General features: G+C 41.0%; 2 protein-coding genes across 9 annotated transcripts in view; one reads left to right on the top strand and one right to left on the bottom strand.

Annotated features, from left to right (window-relative positions):
- PLP1 (proteolipid protein 1) overlaps positions 1–15,314 on the bottom strand; it is a 345,526-nt gene that overhangs the window by 112,407 nt on the left and 217,805 nt on the right. The window lies entirely within an intron of this gene.
- SLC25A53 (solute carrier family 25 member 53) overlaps positions 1–15,314 on the top strand; it is a 52,615-nt gene that overhangs the window by 13,397 nt on the left and 23,904 nt on the right. The window contains exons 2-5 of one of the 8 annotated variants that reach the window (XR_014259033.1): positions 952–1,178; positions 1,611–1,759; positions 5,112–5,161; positions 6,949–7,252. The gene's annotated coding sequence lies outside the window, so the exon portion shown is untranslated. The other 7 variants (XR_014259030.1, XR_014259031.1, XR_014259032.1 and 4 more) reach the window with 7 other exon arrangements.

Below are 15,314 nucleotides of genomic sequence, written 5' to 3'. Positions count from 1 at the left end.
GGAGTGTTTTCTGTTTATGTTTGAGAGACAGAACATTAAACAGGGCACTGCAATAGAGGCAGGGATCCCACAGAGAGAACCCCCAGGGCCTAGGTGAGATTCAGAGGGATGGAATCAAATCTTTGATCAGCTTAACCTCCTGGGAGTAGATTCTACTACCTGAGCTTTTCTCTCCTTGGGTTTCAGAGGTCCAAGGTTTTTATTTATTTGCTCATCAAACAGGCACTGGGGAGGGTAGAGGCGCAGTGGTATGTTTTTAAACTAGAGCAGGGGCTCTGGACCCAGGTCAGGCTTGAATCTGAGCCCTAACATTTCCTAGCTCTGTGACCTTGGGCAATTTGCCTAACCTTTCTGTGTCTCTGGAGGATAATATCTGTCTCACAGAATTACTGTAAGAGTTAAATGAGTTAATACATGTGTACATAAAGGACTTAGACAAGTTCCTGGCATATAGTAAATGTTCAACAAATGTTAAATGTAACTAATTTTATAGTGGGTGGGAAGGTGATTATTTTAATTTTCTGTTTACATGTTTAACTCTGTTTATATGCTCAATTAAACAGAATTCAACTGTTCACTCTTGTGTCTCCCATGCCTAGTAATTTTGTTAGGTGAATGAATGTTCACTGGTAAACAATCCTAATGTAGTGAGAAGTGCTATAACAGAGCTTGAGTACAAGGCACTTTGCAGGACATGAGGGATATGATATGTTATGCTCAACTTTGAGCAATTCAGGGAACATTTGGTTGAGAGGGGCTTTTCCCTTCTAGAATTTTCAGTGCAGTCAGATCTCTGAGAGCCAACTGCATCCAGGAACTAGGTAAAGCGATGCTAGAGAGCCACCAGGTGGCAGTACTGCACAGGGATTCAAGTAGCAGAGGAAAAGAGGAGCCCTTTCCAGCCAAGAGTTCATGTTTATGTCTGACGCAGTTTTTCTCTCCTCTCCACAGAAATTCAAGCCATGATTTCTTCCCCTTTGTTGTGCTGTTTTGGAGCACTGCTATTCCTACCCAAGGCTGCTTGGGAGTCATCTGGCGCTCAAGCCGCTCTGTCTTTACCAGGCAGAGGAGAGAAACGATGCTGAGTATATTTCCAGTTCTTTGCATGTTGGGCTTCTAGCTCCCACACCACCGACTTGTTTCTCCTGCTTTGCCCTGGATGGAATTAAAAGAGTGAGGTGAGAAGCAAAACTAACATTTTTTGAGACAGCAGGCACTGTATCAGAAACTTTATATAATCATGTTGTTGAATTGCCACAGAACCCTGAGAGATTAATTTTGTCATTTATTTTGTCCATCATCTTGCTTCAGCAATTATTAACATAGGCGTGGCCAGGCTTGTTTCAGCTATACCCCCCATCCAACACCACTGGATTATTTTCAGGCAAATCCCAGATAATTTTTCACTGCATAATTTCATTTTTAAATACTTTCTTACGTTCCTCTAAAAGGTAAGGACTTTTAAAGTATTTGTTTATTTATTTATTTATGGCTGTGTTGGGTCTTCGTTTCTGTGCGAGGGCTTTCTCTAGTTGCAGCGAGCGGGGGCCACTCTTCATCGCGGTGCGCGGGCCTCTCACTGTCGCGGCCTCTCTTGTGGCGGAGCACAGGCTGCAGACGCGCAGGCTCAGTAATTGTGGCTCACAGGCCCAGCTGCTCCGCGGCACGTGGGATCCTCCCAGACCAGGGCTCGAACCCGTGTCCCCTGCATTGGTAGGCAGACTCCCAACCACTGCGCCACCAGGGAAGCCCCTAAAAGGTAAGGACTTTTAAACACACCACAGTATCATTATAACACTTTAAAAAAACCCAAGCAATAATATCCTGACATTATCAAATATATACCAAGTATTCAAATTTACCTAGTTGTCTCATTTTTAAAATTGCATTTGGTTCATTCAAATCTGGATTCAAACAAAGTTCATAGATTTAATTCATTTGATATATGAGCTGTGAGCCATTTTACATAGAGGGAAACTGAGGATCAGAGAGAATCATCAGTTCAGTATTCAGAAACAGTTCTCTATTGAATCAGACCTGGTACCAGATGTTGGGGATACAAAGATTAGGAAGACCCCAGTCTCTGCTTCAAGGAACTCAGTCTTATGCTCCTGTAATGCTCTGTGAATATATCTATCACAAGACTTAATACACTATGTTATTAGTATGTGGTTGCGTATCTGTCTTCCCAGATAGGTGGCAAATTCCTTAGAAGGCAGGGGCCAGTTCATGGTCAACATTGTAATCTGTAACATCTTATGGAAAAACCCGAACGAACTTTTTGGCCAACCCAAAACTTAGCATAGTCCCTGGTACATAGTAGGTATTTAACAACTATGGGGAAAGGAATAATTTTGTCTGACTGGGCAGTGGGAACCAGTGAAGAGTTTCAGGCAGGGCGGTGGCATGATAAGGTTATCACTGTAGGTAGGTGACACACGTCATCATTTGGATTGGAGGCAGAGAAGGGGCTATTGCTGAGTTCATGCTACAGAGGAGGAGTGCCAGACTAAAACAATGGCGGTGAGTATGGAGAGGAGAAGACAGACTGGAGAGTTACTGAGGATGTGAATTTGGCAGTATTTGGTAATTTCTTAGATGTAGAGAATGAACGTTTCTGGCTTGGATAATGGTGGTGCCACCAGTAGATTCAATGCAAAGAGGAGAAGCGAGTAGGGGTGGAAGATGAGTTCCACTTTGGACATGCTAAGGTTGTGTCCTTGTGATCTTCAGGAGGATGTGTGAGACCAGAGCCCAGGTCGGCGGTCAAGAGTGAAGATCAGGGGATCACAGCGTGTAGGTGGAGCTTGAAAGCCTGATGGTAGATGCTATCACTCGGGAGAGGACATGCAGTGAAACAGGGAGTGGACTAAGAAGGGAACCCTGACACTTACCAAGGGAGTGGAAAATGAGAAGCCCATGAGAAAGATGAAAAAGGAACAGCCGGGGAGACTGGAAAAAAATCAGGACAGTGTGGTGCCACAGAAGCCAAGAGAGGAAAGAGTTCAGGAGAGAGAGAGTGGGAGTGGTTGACACTCTTGAGGCAGATAAGGAAGTGGTGGTAGAGGATAGCTCAGTGCTGCAGCCAGGGTGTGGTCGGTGGTGGAGGAGTGGCAGGTGGTGAGCCAGTGCCAAATGCCAAAAAGGCCTTGGTCACCCAGCTGTGGAGTTAAGACTTCATTCTGTAGATAATGGGGAGTCATCAAGAGGGTTCAAAAAGGAGTGACCTGGTCAGATCGGGGTGCTCTAAGAAAATCAGGCTGAGGCAGTGTGGAGGATGCTGTCGAGGAATAGGACTGGAGGCAGGGCTCCTTGGAGTGGAATAAAGTGGCACTTGGGCAGTGGAGGTATGGACTGTCTTCCAGGACTTTCAGTAGGTAAAATTGGCAGGCATTGAAAACGGTAGCTAACACTCACTCAGCGTTTATTATGTGCCAGGCGCTACTCTCAGTGTTTATGTGAATTATCTCACGTAATTCTCACAACCGATCTATGGGGTAGATAACATTATTGACCTCATTTTATGCCTGAGGAAACTGAGGTACAGAGAGATAAAGCAATTTGCGGAGGATCACAGAGCGGGTAAATGACAGAGCCTAGATTTAAGTCCAGGTGTTTGGTTCTAACCCACTCTAACCTGTTTCACTGCATGCCACTCTTAACTTCTAGATTGTTTTGCCTTGATTAGATGTGGGGAGTGAGGGGGTTAGGGTTAGGTTCAGCTGTGAGCTATCAGACATCCAAAATAACAGTGGATTAAACAGGATAGAAATTCATTTCTCTTTCATTAAAGAAAGAAATTCATTAAACCCTAGAAGGCTTAATGGCCTGTCATCTCCACAGTGTGACACTTGTCCCCATGGTACAAGATAGAGTTTTAGTCATCACGTTCATGTTCTAAGCAGCAAAATGCTGGGTGGAGGGAAGGAAAGAACAGATAATGGGGACAAATGGCAGTCTCTGCTATAAGAGAAGTTCCAGAACTCTGCCATGGGTGATTGCAAGGAGGATGGGGTTACCAGGAGTTGAGGTAGAGAATACAGGAAACCTGTTGGACCTTTATTATTTTTGTTTGTTTACCCAGGGTCTTTCCCTTCCCTTGGAAACAAAGCCCTGTTTATTCAGGGGGAGTGCTGCTCCTTTCCTGTCCAGCCATGGAGTTCTAGTTGGGGCTTCCAGTCCAAGTACCCTATCATCTCCCCAGTCACAGTTGATTTGATTGGTTGACATATGGGCGTGTGATCTAGATCAGAACAATCAGAATCCTTCTCTTCAATTTTTTAAAACCAACTTAAATGGGGGAAAGTATTGTGTCCCACTTTTGTGGCATAGCTTGGAGATGTGTGGCCAGGACCTCTTGGTGGCCCTTTTACAACTCCAGGGAGGAAGCTTGTCTGAGAAAATGCAGTCAGCATGCAGGATGAGCTGTAAATTCCTATTAGTGTTCAAGTCTCTGGTCTTGTCCTTGAGGCCCATCCACATCCTTGCCCTTTGTATGATTATGTGAGACTTCCAATAAATTCCCTCTTGTGTTCAAGTCAAAGTTGTGTTTCTGTCACTTGCAACCAATAAAGTCCTGATTAAAGCTGTATTCTAAAAGTTAATTCTGGAATCAATGTAGATGTGCTTAGGGTCTGTGTGTGTGTGTGGGGGGGGTCATAGTAAATAGTAACCAGAAGCAGAAAGATAATTTATGAGACTGTTTTAATAGTCTACATGAGAAACAATGAGAATCTGAACTAAGGGGATGTCAGTGGGTACTGTCGCTCCTGGCCAGTCTTGCCATGTCTCTTCTACACCTTGAATCAGTTGCCCATATCTACATATTGATCATCTCTACCTGGATGGAATGCAACAGGTTGCTGTTCATTTTGAGCATGTTTTCCTCTGTATCCTTGGACATAGGTATAATAGCTGCTTAAAAACTCCTCTCTGTTAATTCCAACATCTATGTCATCTTGGGGGCTAGTCTTCATTACCTTTTTTCTTCAGTATGGGTCACATTTTTCTGTTTCCGATATGCCCAGTCATTTGGATTTGTCAGAGGACATGTTGTAGAGAATCTGGATTCCATTGTGTCCCTCTGAAGAGTATTGATTTTTTTGTTTTAGCAGGTAGTCAACTTGACTGAACTCAAACTCCATACTCAATTTCCCCTGCAGTAAGTACCAGCTGAAATTTCTATTTAGTTCTTTTAGTTTTATCTGAGCTATTTGGAGACTGCCCTGTGCGTGCATGGTTCAGAAGTTGGCCAGAGAGTTGGACAGAGTTTATACACAGAATTTAGGGCTCCACCTGTCAAGATCTCTCCATTCCAGTATTTTACCTCCATAGGCTCCAGCTGCTGAAATCCTGAATTCTGTCTTCCGGTAAAGACTCAGTTTTACAACCTATCTGGTCACTGATTGGGGCCTGCTCTGTGGCTAAAAGCCTTAAAAATTGGGAATCTCACCTGGTTCTAATCCTATCCTTTAAGTGTAGTTTCTTTTCCAGTTTCTGCATGCTTCAGGTTGTTTGTCAGTACTTTCAGGTAGTTGTTTTTTAATATTTTGTCCAGAGTATATTGTTGTTATATCTGAAGGAAAGGTGGCTTGATAGAAGCTACTCGGTCATTCACTGGAAGCCAGAACCTGCCTGGTCACTATTGTATAACCTGTGACCAATGTAGCAAGACTCTTCTAGTCAGGTAATAAGAAATTATACCCAGATTATATCCAGATGTTAGCTCTCAATGATGTGACTTGAAAAAGGCAGTTTTATAACCGGATAAGCTAAATGTGATGAAGTTTCAGGATGACAGATTTGGAGGTATGAGAAGCTTGATAAGCCCCCACCTGGGCTTTCCCATGAGCTAAAATGAGTTCACTCTGGACAGGCAGGGCCCTGCTGCCACAAACCTGAGTGCCTTTTTCCATAAGGAGATTCACTTTTTAAATATCCCCTGTCCTGATATCTCTTAGTCACCTCCTCTTTAAAAAAAGTTATCTGAGTTTATTGTAGTAAATGTAACTTCTGTATAATTCATAGATCAGAATGAGAGGCCAAGGCCCCTACCCAGTCCTCTGCCAGATCTAGTATCTGGGATGGAGAAGAGTGGATAAATTGCAAAACATTTTAGCAGGTTGAATGGTTGGGGATTGGTGACAAAGTATTTGAGGTGGAATTAGAGGGTAGAGTTAAGGATGACTTCCAGATTTCTGCCTTGGGCATCTGGAAGGATGGTCAATACAAAATAGAGGATGTAAGAAAGAGAGCAAGTTTAAGGGGGAAGATGAATTCAGCTTTGGCCATGTTTGAGGTACCTGTGGGACATCCAGTCAGAGTACATCTGAGTCTGAGGACTGGAGAGAGATCTGGGATGGAGATGTATAATGGAGAATCTCCAGTGGATAAGTGATAGATGAGGCCATAGGTCTAGATGATGTAACCAAATAGCATGTACAGGGTGAGAAGAGAACTGATAACAAAGCCCAGTAGTTAAGGGGAGAGCATAAGAAATGAGTCACTCTAGGAAACTGAGAAACAGTCAGAAAAATTAAAGACAAACAAGGAAAGGTGGTATACAAAAGTCAGGGGAGGAGAATTTCATGAAGGAGTTAGTGGTCAGTAGGGTCCAGTTCAGCAGAAAAAGCAAGCAAAGCAAGTACTGAAAAGCCGGCATTGGATTTAACAACTAAGAGGTCTTTACCTCAGAAATTGCAATTTCGGTGGAGTGGCAAGGAGTGTTGCCAGATTGCAGTTTGAGGAGTGCATGGGTGTGGTAGACTTTAACATGTGTTTTCTGTTAACCATTCCTTCCAGTAATCATACTCCTGTATAGTCCCCTAGTCTTGAATCTGGTGAAGTCTCTAAATAAGTTTAACTGATAGAATGCAGGGAAGTGATGGTGCTTGACTTATGAGAGTAGGTCATAAGAAGCCTTGTAACTTTTGCCTTGATCTTTTGGAGCTCCGAGCCATCATTTAAGAAGTCTGATCACCCTACTAGAGAGACCACATGGAGAAATTGTGAGACGACATGGAGAGAGAGAGAGAAGCCCGGCTGCACCCAGGGTTCCAGAAATCCCCACCAAGACACCAAGCATAAAGGAAACCAGAACCATCTTGGCTCCACCAGATCAGCCTAGCCGCCAGCTGGATGCCACTGAGTGACTCCAGTAGATGCCACATGGGGCAGAAAAACTGTCCAGTAAGCCTTGCCCAAATTTCTCACCCACGCATTCATGACAATAATAAAATGATTATTGTTTTCAGTCCCAAGTTTGCGGGTGGTTTATTACACAGCAGTGTATAACTGGAACATTGGGCATTGAAGTAATAGAGATTGTAAATGCATGTTATACTTCCAATAAGCTTGGAAAGGGAAAGATCAGATGGCAGCTGGAAGGTCTCATAAGATTGTGGTAGGATTTTTTTAAAGATAGTAGGGACTTGAGAATGTTTGCAGCTAATGGGGAAGGAGCTAGGAGACAGAGAAGGTTGAAGATACAGAAGAGAGAGGTGATGACTGATGCATGAAATTTCTGAGAAGGCAAGGGATGAGATCCAAAACTCCAGTAGAGGAGCTGATGTTAGACATAAGGGTAGTGGGGCACTTTAATCTCTAAAATAGGAGATGTCTTCCCTCCTCTGAATCTTTAAAAATCTCAGGCTTTCCCAGGTACTGGACATAAGAGAGTATATGAAGGTTGGTTGGACAGTAATGGATCTCCCAAGAATTGGTTGACTGTGGTACTTTCTTTCGCTTACTCACTTAACCTAGACCAGGAAGTGACTAGAATTCACATCCTTAGTTCTGTTTTTCCTGTTAACAAAGAGTTTATTCTGTGTACTGAGAATGTTGGGAGCAGGAATAGGTATTGGGCTTGAGGATAGTGATGAAGATTTGGAAGAGCTATTGTGAGAAGTGAGATCAGGAACTGACTGAAGTTTTGTGGGAGGATTTCCAGGTGGTATTAGATTGAAAAACCACAAAAATGAGAGAGTACTGATCATTATACCCATGATATTTTCATTATCAGTTCTTAGAACCCATAGCATAAGATAGAAAAGACAATTCTTGTGTGGATTCAGAGCTGATATCTTGGGGGCAAGGTTTGATGAGAATATTGGTCAGAGAGGTTGAAGCGATTGATTATAAGATATAGAGTAAAAAACAAGGAAATGGGAAGCCATGCTGGGAGGAAAATGGATGGATCAAGGAGGTCTTGATAAGATTGAAGAGTTAGTGCAGTGGGGATAAGAGAGAGAATGAGCTGGAGAGACAGAAGTAGACTAAAGTTCACTGTTTCAAGAATAAAAAATTCTAGGTGATCACAAAGTTCAGGGTATGGCCATGAAAGAAGGTCATTGGAGACAAGATGATCAAGGGAGTGAGAGGCCAGGGTGTTGGACGAGTAAAAATGTGGAACTTGAAATTACTTTAGGTAATGGAAAAACTTAGGGGTGGAAAAGAAGAAATTAATTGAGATGCCATAACCCTCAATGAATATAAGGGAGTGAACAGAGTTCATAAGCTGACACAGCAAGAAGGCTGTGATGTACCTTACAGAGAAAGTGCATGCATTGGATAAGCTTCACTCAGGCATGAGTTAGTGATGTTGACTGTGAGTTCAATTTATTGATTTAACAATACGGTACATCCAGAAAAGGGAAGAGGAAATTTGCTGACCTATATGTGACACCACTCCAGAAATCACTAAAATACCATTTGTGTGCGATGAAGCTATGGCAAAGATGGAAAAGCAGCTAAATTGTGGGTTCATAAGATGACAGCCAAACTTTCCAAAGCATAGTAAACAACATTTTTGTGAGTCTGAGAGCCAAAGAAATTTAAAGTCACGTTACTTTAAATTTAAAGTCATTTTCCCGGGTCAGGAAAACGTTAGACCCTTCTTGGTATTATAAAGAAAGAGTGCAGGGACTTCCCTGGTGACACAGTGGTTAGGAACCCACCTGCCAATGCAGGGGACAGGGCCTCGAGACCTGGTCTGGGAAGATCCCACATGCTGCGGAGCTGCTAAGCCCCTGTGCCCCAACTACTGAGCCTGTGCTCTAGAGCCTGTGAGCCACAAATACTGAGCCCGTGTGCCACAACTACCGAAGCCCGCATGCCTAGAGCCTGTGCTCCACCACAAGAGAAGCCACTGCAATGAGAAGCCCGGGCACTGCAATGAAGAGTAGCCCCCGCTCGCCGCAACTAGAGAAAGCCCATGTGCAGCAACGAAGACCCAACGCAGCCAAAAATAAATAAATAAATAAATAAATTTATTTTTTAAAAAACTGCATATAATTCATTATTTTAAGAAATATAAAATAAGGTGTCTTTAAACAGAAACACAGGTGAAACAAGGTTATATGTTGATTGGTTGATGAGAATGTGACCAGGGGCTTGCAGGAACCTCAGTGACTCAGCATTTGCTAGTTCACTGCTCAGGGTAATTTTATTGAACATAACTACCATGTATAATGAGAATTGACGTGTATATGTGTATGTGTGTGTGTTGGAGTATTTTAATGCAAATTTCAGACATCCTAACATTTCCTTTGTAAATATTTCAGTATGTATCTCCAGCACAGTGGTTCTCCAAGTGTGGTCTAGGGACCCTGGAGACACCTGACACCTGAGACGCATTCAAAGTTCTGGGAAATCCTCCTTTTTACCACTACATATCTCCATAAGGTTGGATTTTCTTCATACACATCAACCAAAATAACCACAATCATATCACAATGATGAAGCAAATACGAGAGTCTAGCTGTCTTGTATTAAGGCAGACATTACAGGGATTTTCAAAAATATAAAATATTTCTAAATTAGTTTTTGTTTTGGAAAATAGTTATTTTAATAAAATATGTTGTTTATGTTAACATGTGGGTTTATTGTTATTTAATGAATTAATAAATGTTTTTAGATATTTTCAGTTTTGATTTTGAATATAGTAAATATTGGTAGATCTATAACCTATATAAGCAAAAGTCTTTAGGGTCTAAAAACATAGTAGTGATCTTTTTTTTTTTTTTAAGTAGGATCTTTTTTTACCATGTGCATGTAATTTTATTTTAAACTGTATTATAAAAAAGCTGTCAGAATTTTAAAAAGAAGCACTAGTGTACTTCCTTTGAGCACATGTTTGCAAAACTTGCCAAAAGGAAAAGGAATTTTTAAACTACCCCAGCTATGCATGAAAAGGAAGTAGCACAGAATGATTCTAGTAATTAAAGTCACCAAGGCTACTTTTTGAAACTCTGGAAATCCCACAGTAGCTTTTTAAAAAAACTTTTTGTTTTTATTTATTTTTCAAAAACATTTTAATGCTACATTTTATATACTTTTGTTCATTATTATTATTTCTTGGCCGTGAGGCATGTGGGATCTTAGTTCCCTGATCAGGGATTGAACCCACGCCCCCTGCATTGGAAGCCTGGAGTCTTAACCACTGGACCACCAGCGAAGTCCCCCCTTTTGCTTTCAAATAATTATGGCCTCACAGGAAGTTGCAGAAGCAGTGCTGAGAGGCTCAAGTGCCTGTCACCAAGCTTCCCTCAATGACAGTATCTTATGTAATTACCATAAAATATCAAGTCCAGGAAATTGATATTGGTACAGTATTGTTAACTGGACTACAGACCATATTCAGTTGTCATCACTTTTTTAAAAAATTAATTAATTAATTTATTTTTGGCTGTGTTGGGTCTTCGTTTCTGTACGAGGGCTTTCTCTAGTTGTGGCAAGCGGGGGCCACTCTTCATCGCGGTGCGCGGGCCTCTCACTATCGCGGCCTCTCTTGTTGCGGAACACAGGCTCCAGACGCGCAGGCTCAGTAGTTGTGGCTCACGGGCCTAGTTGCTCCGCGGCATGAGGGATCTTCCCAGACCAGGGCTCGAACCCGTGTCCCCTGCATTGGCAGGCAGAGTCTCAACCACTGCACCACCAGGGAAGCCCCTGTCATCACTTTTTACATGCATTCATTTTCATGAGTGCATGTAGCTCTCTACAGTTTTACCCCATGTATAGATTTGTGTAACAACCACCACAGTCAAGATATAAAACTGTTCAGTTATCTCAAAAGTGTTCCCTTGTGCTACCCCTTTATATTCTCAGCCCCCTGCTCCGTCCTTATACCCTGGCAACAATTAATCTCAATCTCTATAGTTTTGGCATTTTGAGAATGTTATATAAATGGAACCCTATAATACGTAACCTTTGGGGATTGACTTTTTTCACCAAGTGAAATGCCCTTGAGGTCCGTCCTAGTTGCTGTGTATATTAATAGTTGGTTCCTTTTTATTGTTGAGTAGTATTCCACTGAATGGATGTACCAGGTTTGTTTATCCAATCACTAATTGAAGGACATTTGGGTTGTTTCCTGCTTTTGCTATTATGATTAAGCTGCTACGAATATTCATGTACAGGTTTTTGTGTGAACATGTTTTCATTTCTCTGGGATAAATGCCCAAGAGTGTGCTTGTGGGGTCATATGGTAAATGCATGTTTAGTTTTATAAGAAACCGTCAGAATGATATCCAGAGCCTTACTATTTTATACTCCCAGCAACATTGTATGACAGATCCTATTTTCCACATGTTTGCCAACATTTGGTATTACTATTTTATATTTTATCCATTCTAATGAGTATATAATGGTAGCTTATTGTGGTTTTAATTTGCATTCCCCTAATGGTTAATGATGTTGAACATCTTTTCATGTGCTACTTTGCCATCTGTATGTCTTCTTTGGTGAGATTCTATTCATGTCTTTTGCTCATTTTCTAATTGGATCGTTTGTTTTTTACTATAGAGTTCTCAGAATTCCTTACATATTCTAGATACCAATTATTTGTTGGATATGTGGTTTGCAAGTATTTTCTCCAAGTCTATTGCTTGTCTTTTCATCCTCGTAACAGGCTCTATTTCAGCACAATAATTTTTAGTTTGGGTGAAGTCCAGTTAATAATGCTTTTTTCCATTATGTATGTCATGTTTTTTGGTGTCTAGTCTAAGATCTTTTCAGCAAGATCGAGGTCCCAAAGATTTTCTCTTATGTTTTTCTGCTAAAAGTTTCATAGTTTTACATTTTATACTTAAGTTCATGATTCATTTTCAGTTAAATTTTGTATCTGGTGTGATGTTCGGGTTGAAGTTCTTTTTTTTTTTTTTTTTTTTTGCCTGTGGATGTTCAATTGTTCAAGCACCATTTTTTGAAAAAGCTATTCTTCTATTGATTTGTTTTACACCTTTGTCAAAAATCAGTTGGGTGTATTTGTGTTGGTCTCTTTCTGGGTTCTCTATTTGTTTCCTCTGATCTGTATCTCTCATTCCTCTAATATCACACTGCCTCAATTTACTGTAGCTATATAATAAATCTTATCATTGGATAGAGTGATTCTCCCCAGTTTATTCTTCTTTTTCAAAATTGTTTTAGCCATCATAGTTACTTTGCTTTTCCTCACAAATTTTAGAATAAGCTTGTCTATATCTATGAAAAATCTTTCTGGGATTGTGATACTAATTATTTTAAACCTAGAGATCACTTTGGGGAGAATTGACATCTTTACTATATTGAGTCTTCTAGTCAATGAGCACTGCATGTCTCTCCATTCATTTGGATCTTTGCTTGCTTGCTTGCTTTCATCAGTTTGGCAGGAAGAGATATACCTATGAAACGAGAGGATTGGTAGTTTCTCAGTGGCTTTATCTTGCTCTGTAAACTCTGTAGCCTTAGTTGCCTCCTTTGTGGTGACAGCTCCCTCATAAGGTCATTGTGAAGATTTAAAGAGACACTACAGGTCTGAGTCCTGATTCTGATATGTTTATTTTCCTACTTATTGTTCCTCTCTTTAGCTTTTGGGCCTCTCAAGTCCTCTGTCTGTGAACCCACATGCAATAATAGTGGGACTGACTTCCAAGGGCTCGTTGTGAGAAAGTGATGTGAGAATTGAAGTAAAGCACCGAAGAGACTGCCGGACACAGAGTAGGGGCACCATGAGCAGTGGCTGTATTAATATCATTATATGAATGTAGGGAGGTAAAACTATAATTTTTCCCTTTCACTGAGAGAAACTGTTGATAGAAATCAAGGACCTAGTCCAAATACCTGCCAGCACAAGGCAGGTAGCAGGATCTCACTGAAGGTTTGGGAGAGTGGAGGAAGTTCATCCCAACACAGCAGACAACACGAAAGAGAATCTCAGAGCCAAGTGCCTGCTATGACCTGAATTTTATATAAAAGAACAAGAACATATATGTTTGTGTTTGTGTAAAAGCAGATCTGGAAGAACATACACCAGACTAGACAGCAGGGAGTTGGGGTAGCTTTCACTTTTACTTTGTTTCTTTCTGTGTTTGAAAGCTGTTTCATTTTAATTGAGCATATGCTACACTAAACAATGTTAAAACAAATTATTTTTTTTAAAGGCCAACCAATAAACAAATTAACCAATCAACAAATTACACAAAAGAATCTTAAGGCAGTTTCACTCAAACTTCTCTTCCATTCAGCCTCCTTCCTGGCCCTTGGTCTCCCTCACCTCCCTGGCTTAGCAGCTCCCATTCTCCAGAGTTCCTTCTGCAGAGAAGTATAGCTGCTGTCTTCCTCTAGACCCAGGCCATTTCAGCTGGGTCCAGAGAGCCTCACTCACCTCGCCAGCTAAACAAGCATCCCTGCAGGTGTATTCCTAAGCAAAGACAGTTCCTGTTCTGAGAGGAATTATTTGGTTCTTACAGGATTTTTATTCTCTCCCCCCTTCACATGAGTAAAGTAGCCTAAGGCTACTGAGTTTAATAAAATTCCCTGTGAAGAGGCTGAGAGGGAGGGCTTAGGTAATCCATCTACAAGCCTATTCAGAAAGTTTGGAGAGAAGCGTTTGGTGCAGTTATGATGGTAGTCTGTGGCACAGTGCTTGAAATGTACCAGGCACTCTAAAACTTTGCAAATGCTCACGCATTTAATTCTCACCACAACCCTTTGAGGGACTTCCTGTTATTACTCCAGTTTACCAAGGAGGAAGCTGAAGCACAGAGAAGTTAACTACCATACACAAGTTCACACAGCTTGTAAGGGAAGGAGCCAGGGTTTCAAGAATGCCCAAATCAAGTCCCTCCTCTCTTGATCCAACTGCCCAACCCCTCCATAGGCAACCTGACTGGCCACTTTTACACAAAGTACAGTATTCAGATTGGAATCACTATATCACTTCTCAAAGAGCTTAGCCAGTGCCCAAACAGCTCATCCAGTGCCCAACTCCCAGAAGCTGGATTGAGGAACATGGTTTAGTCGGTACAGTGTAGCAACATATTCCTGCTTGAAACGAAATTTCTAATTATCTTCTTTTTCATCCATATGTCATTGAGGGTAGTTGTGTTATCACAAAAGGAGGATTTAGGGTAGCCAAACAAAGAAGGGGGTGATGTAGTCTCATTCCAGAAAATGCAAGTGAGATCATCCTTTTATTTTGGTTGAGTACCTCAAGATGTGGTATTCAGCAAGGGTGACGGTAGAGTGGTTGGGACTGTGGATCTAGAAGTTTACAGAAGCCTGTAACCATCTTGAGGCGAAATTCTGCCATTGGTCTTCAGCCAGAGAAGTGCCTCCATCTGCTGGAAATGGATAATAAAACATGTAGAACTGAATGATAATGAAAGATCTGATTTTCAGCCAAGCTTGTAGAATGCACCTCAAACAGTACTCAAAAGCAAATTTAAAGCCAAAGTGTGTATATTTAAAATGAAGACTGCAAAAAAGACTGAAAATATGTGCAGCAAATGTCCAGTATAATAATTTAGTTAAGGTAGAAGGGAACATTCGATAAAGATAAGAGTAGAAATCAATGAAGTAGAAAACAAACAGTAGAAAAGTCAGCTAAACCAAAAGTGAATTTGTCCAAAAGACTAGTAAACAAACCTCTGGGAAAATGTACTGAGAATAAAGAGAAATTTTAAAAATGGATGTATTCCAAATGCCACCAGATTGTACACTTAAAATGGTAAATTTTATGTTACACGAATTTTACCCCAATAAAAAAATATTTGGAATGGAAAAGGGGAGATATAACTATGGATAGAGTACAGAAGAATCATACCATTTGATATGCTGTTTAGTAATTGCTTTAAAATACCCCATTAAAAATATACAGGATTATAGATGAAACAAGATGCAAAATGTTGATAATTCTTCAAGCTCGGTGATGGGAACATGGGCGTTCATTATACCATTCTCTACACTTTGTGCATGTTTCAAAAGTTCCATTAAAAAGTTAAAATACAACTCCCCAAACCGTTTGAAAATTTAAGTAATTTGGTGATTTCTTAGAGCTA

This window comes from Balaenoptera physalus (assembly GCF_965194825.1).
Source record: "Balaenoptera physalus genome assembly, chromosome: X".
NCBI classification, from domain to species: domain Eukaryota; kingdom Metazoa; phylum Chordata; class Mammalia; order Artiodactyla; family Balaenopteridae; genus Balaenoptera; species Balaenoptera physalus.
The sequence above is the reverse complement of the archived record's forward strand: the minus strand, read 5'-3'. Positions and strand labels throughout refer to the sequence as shown.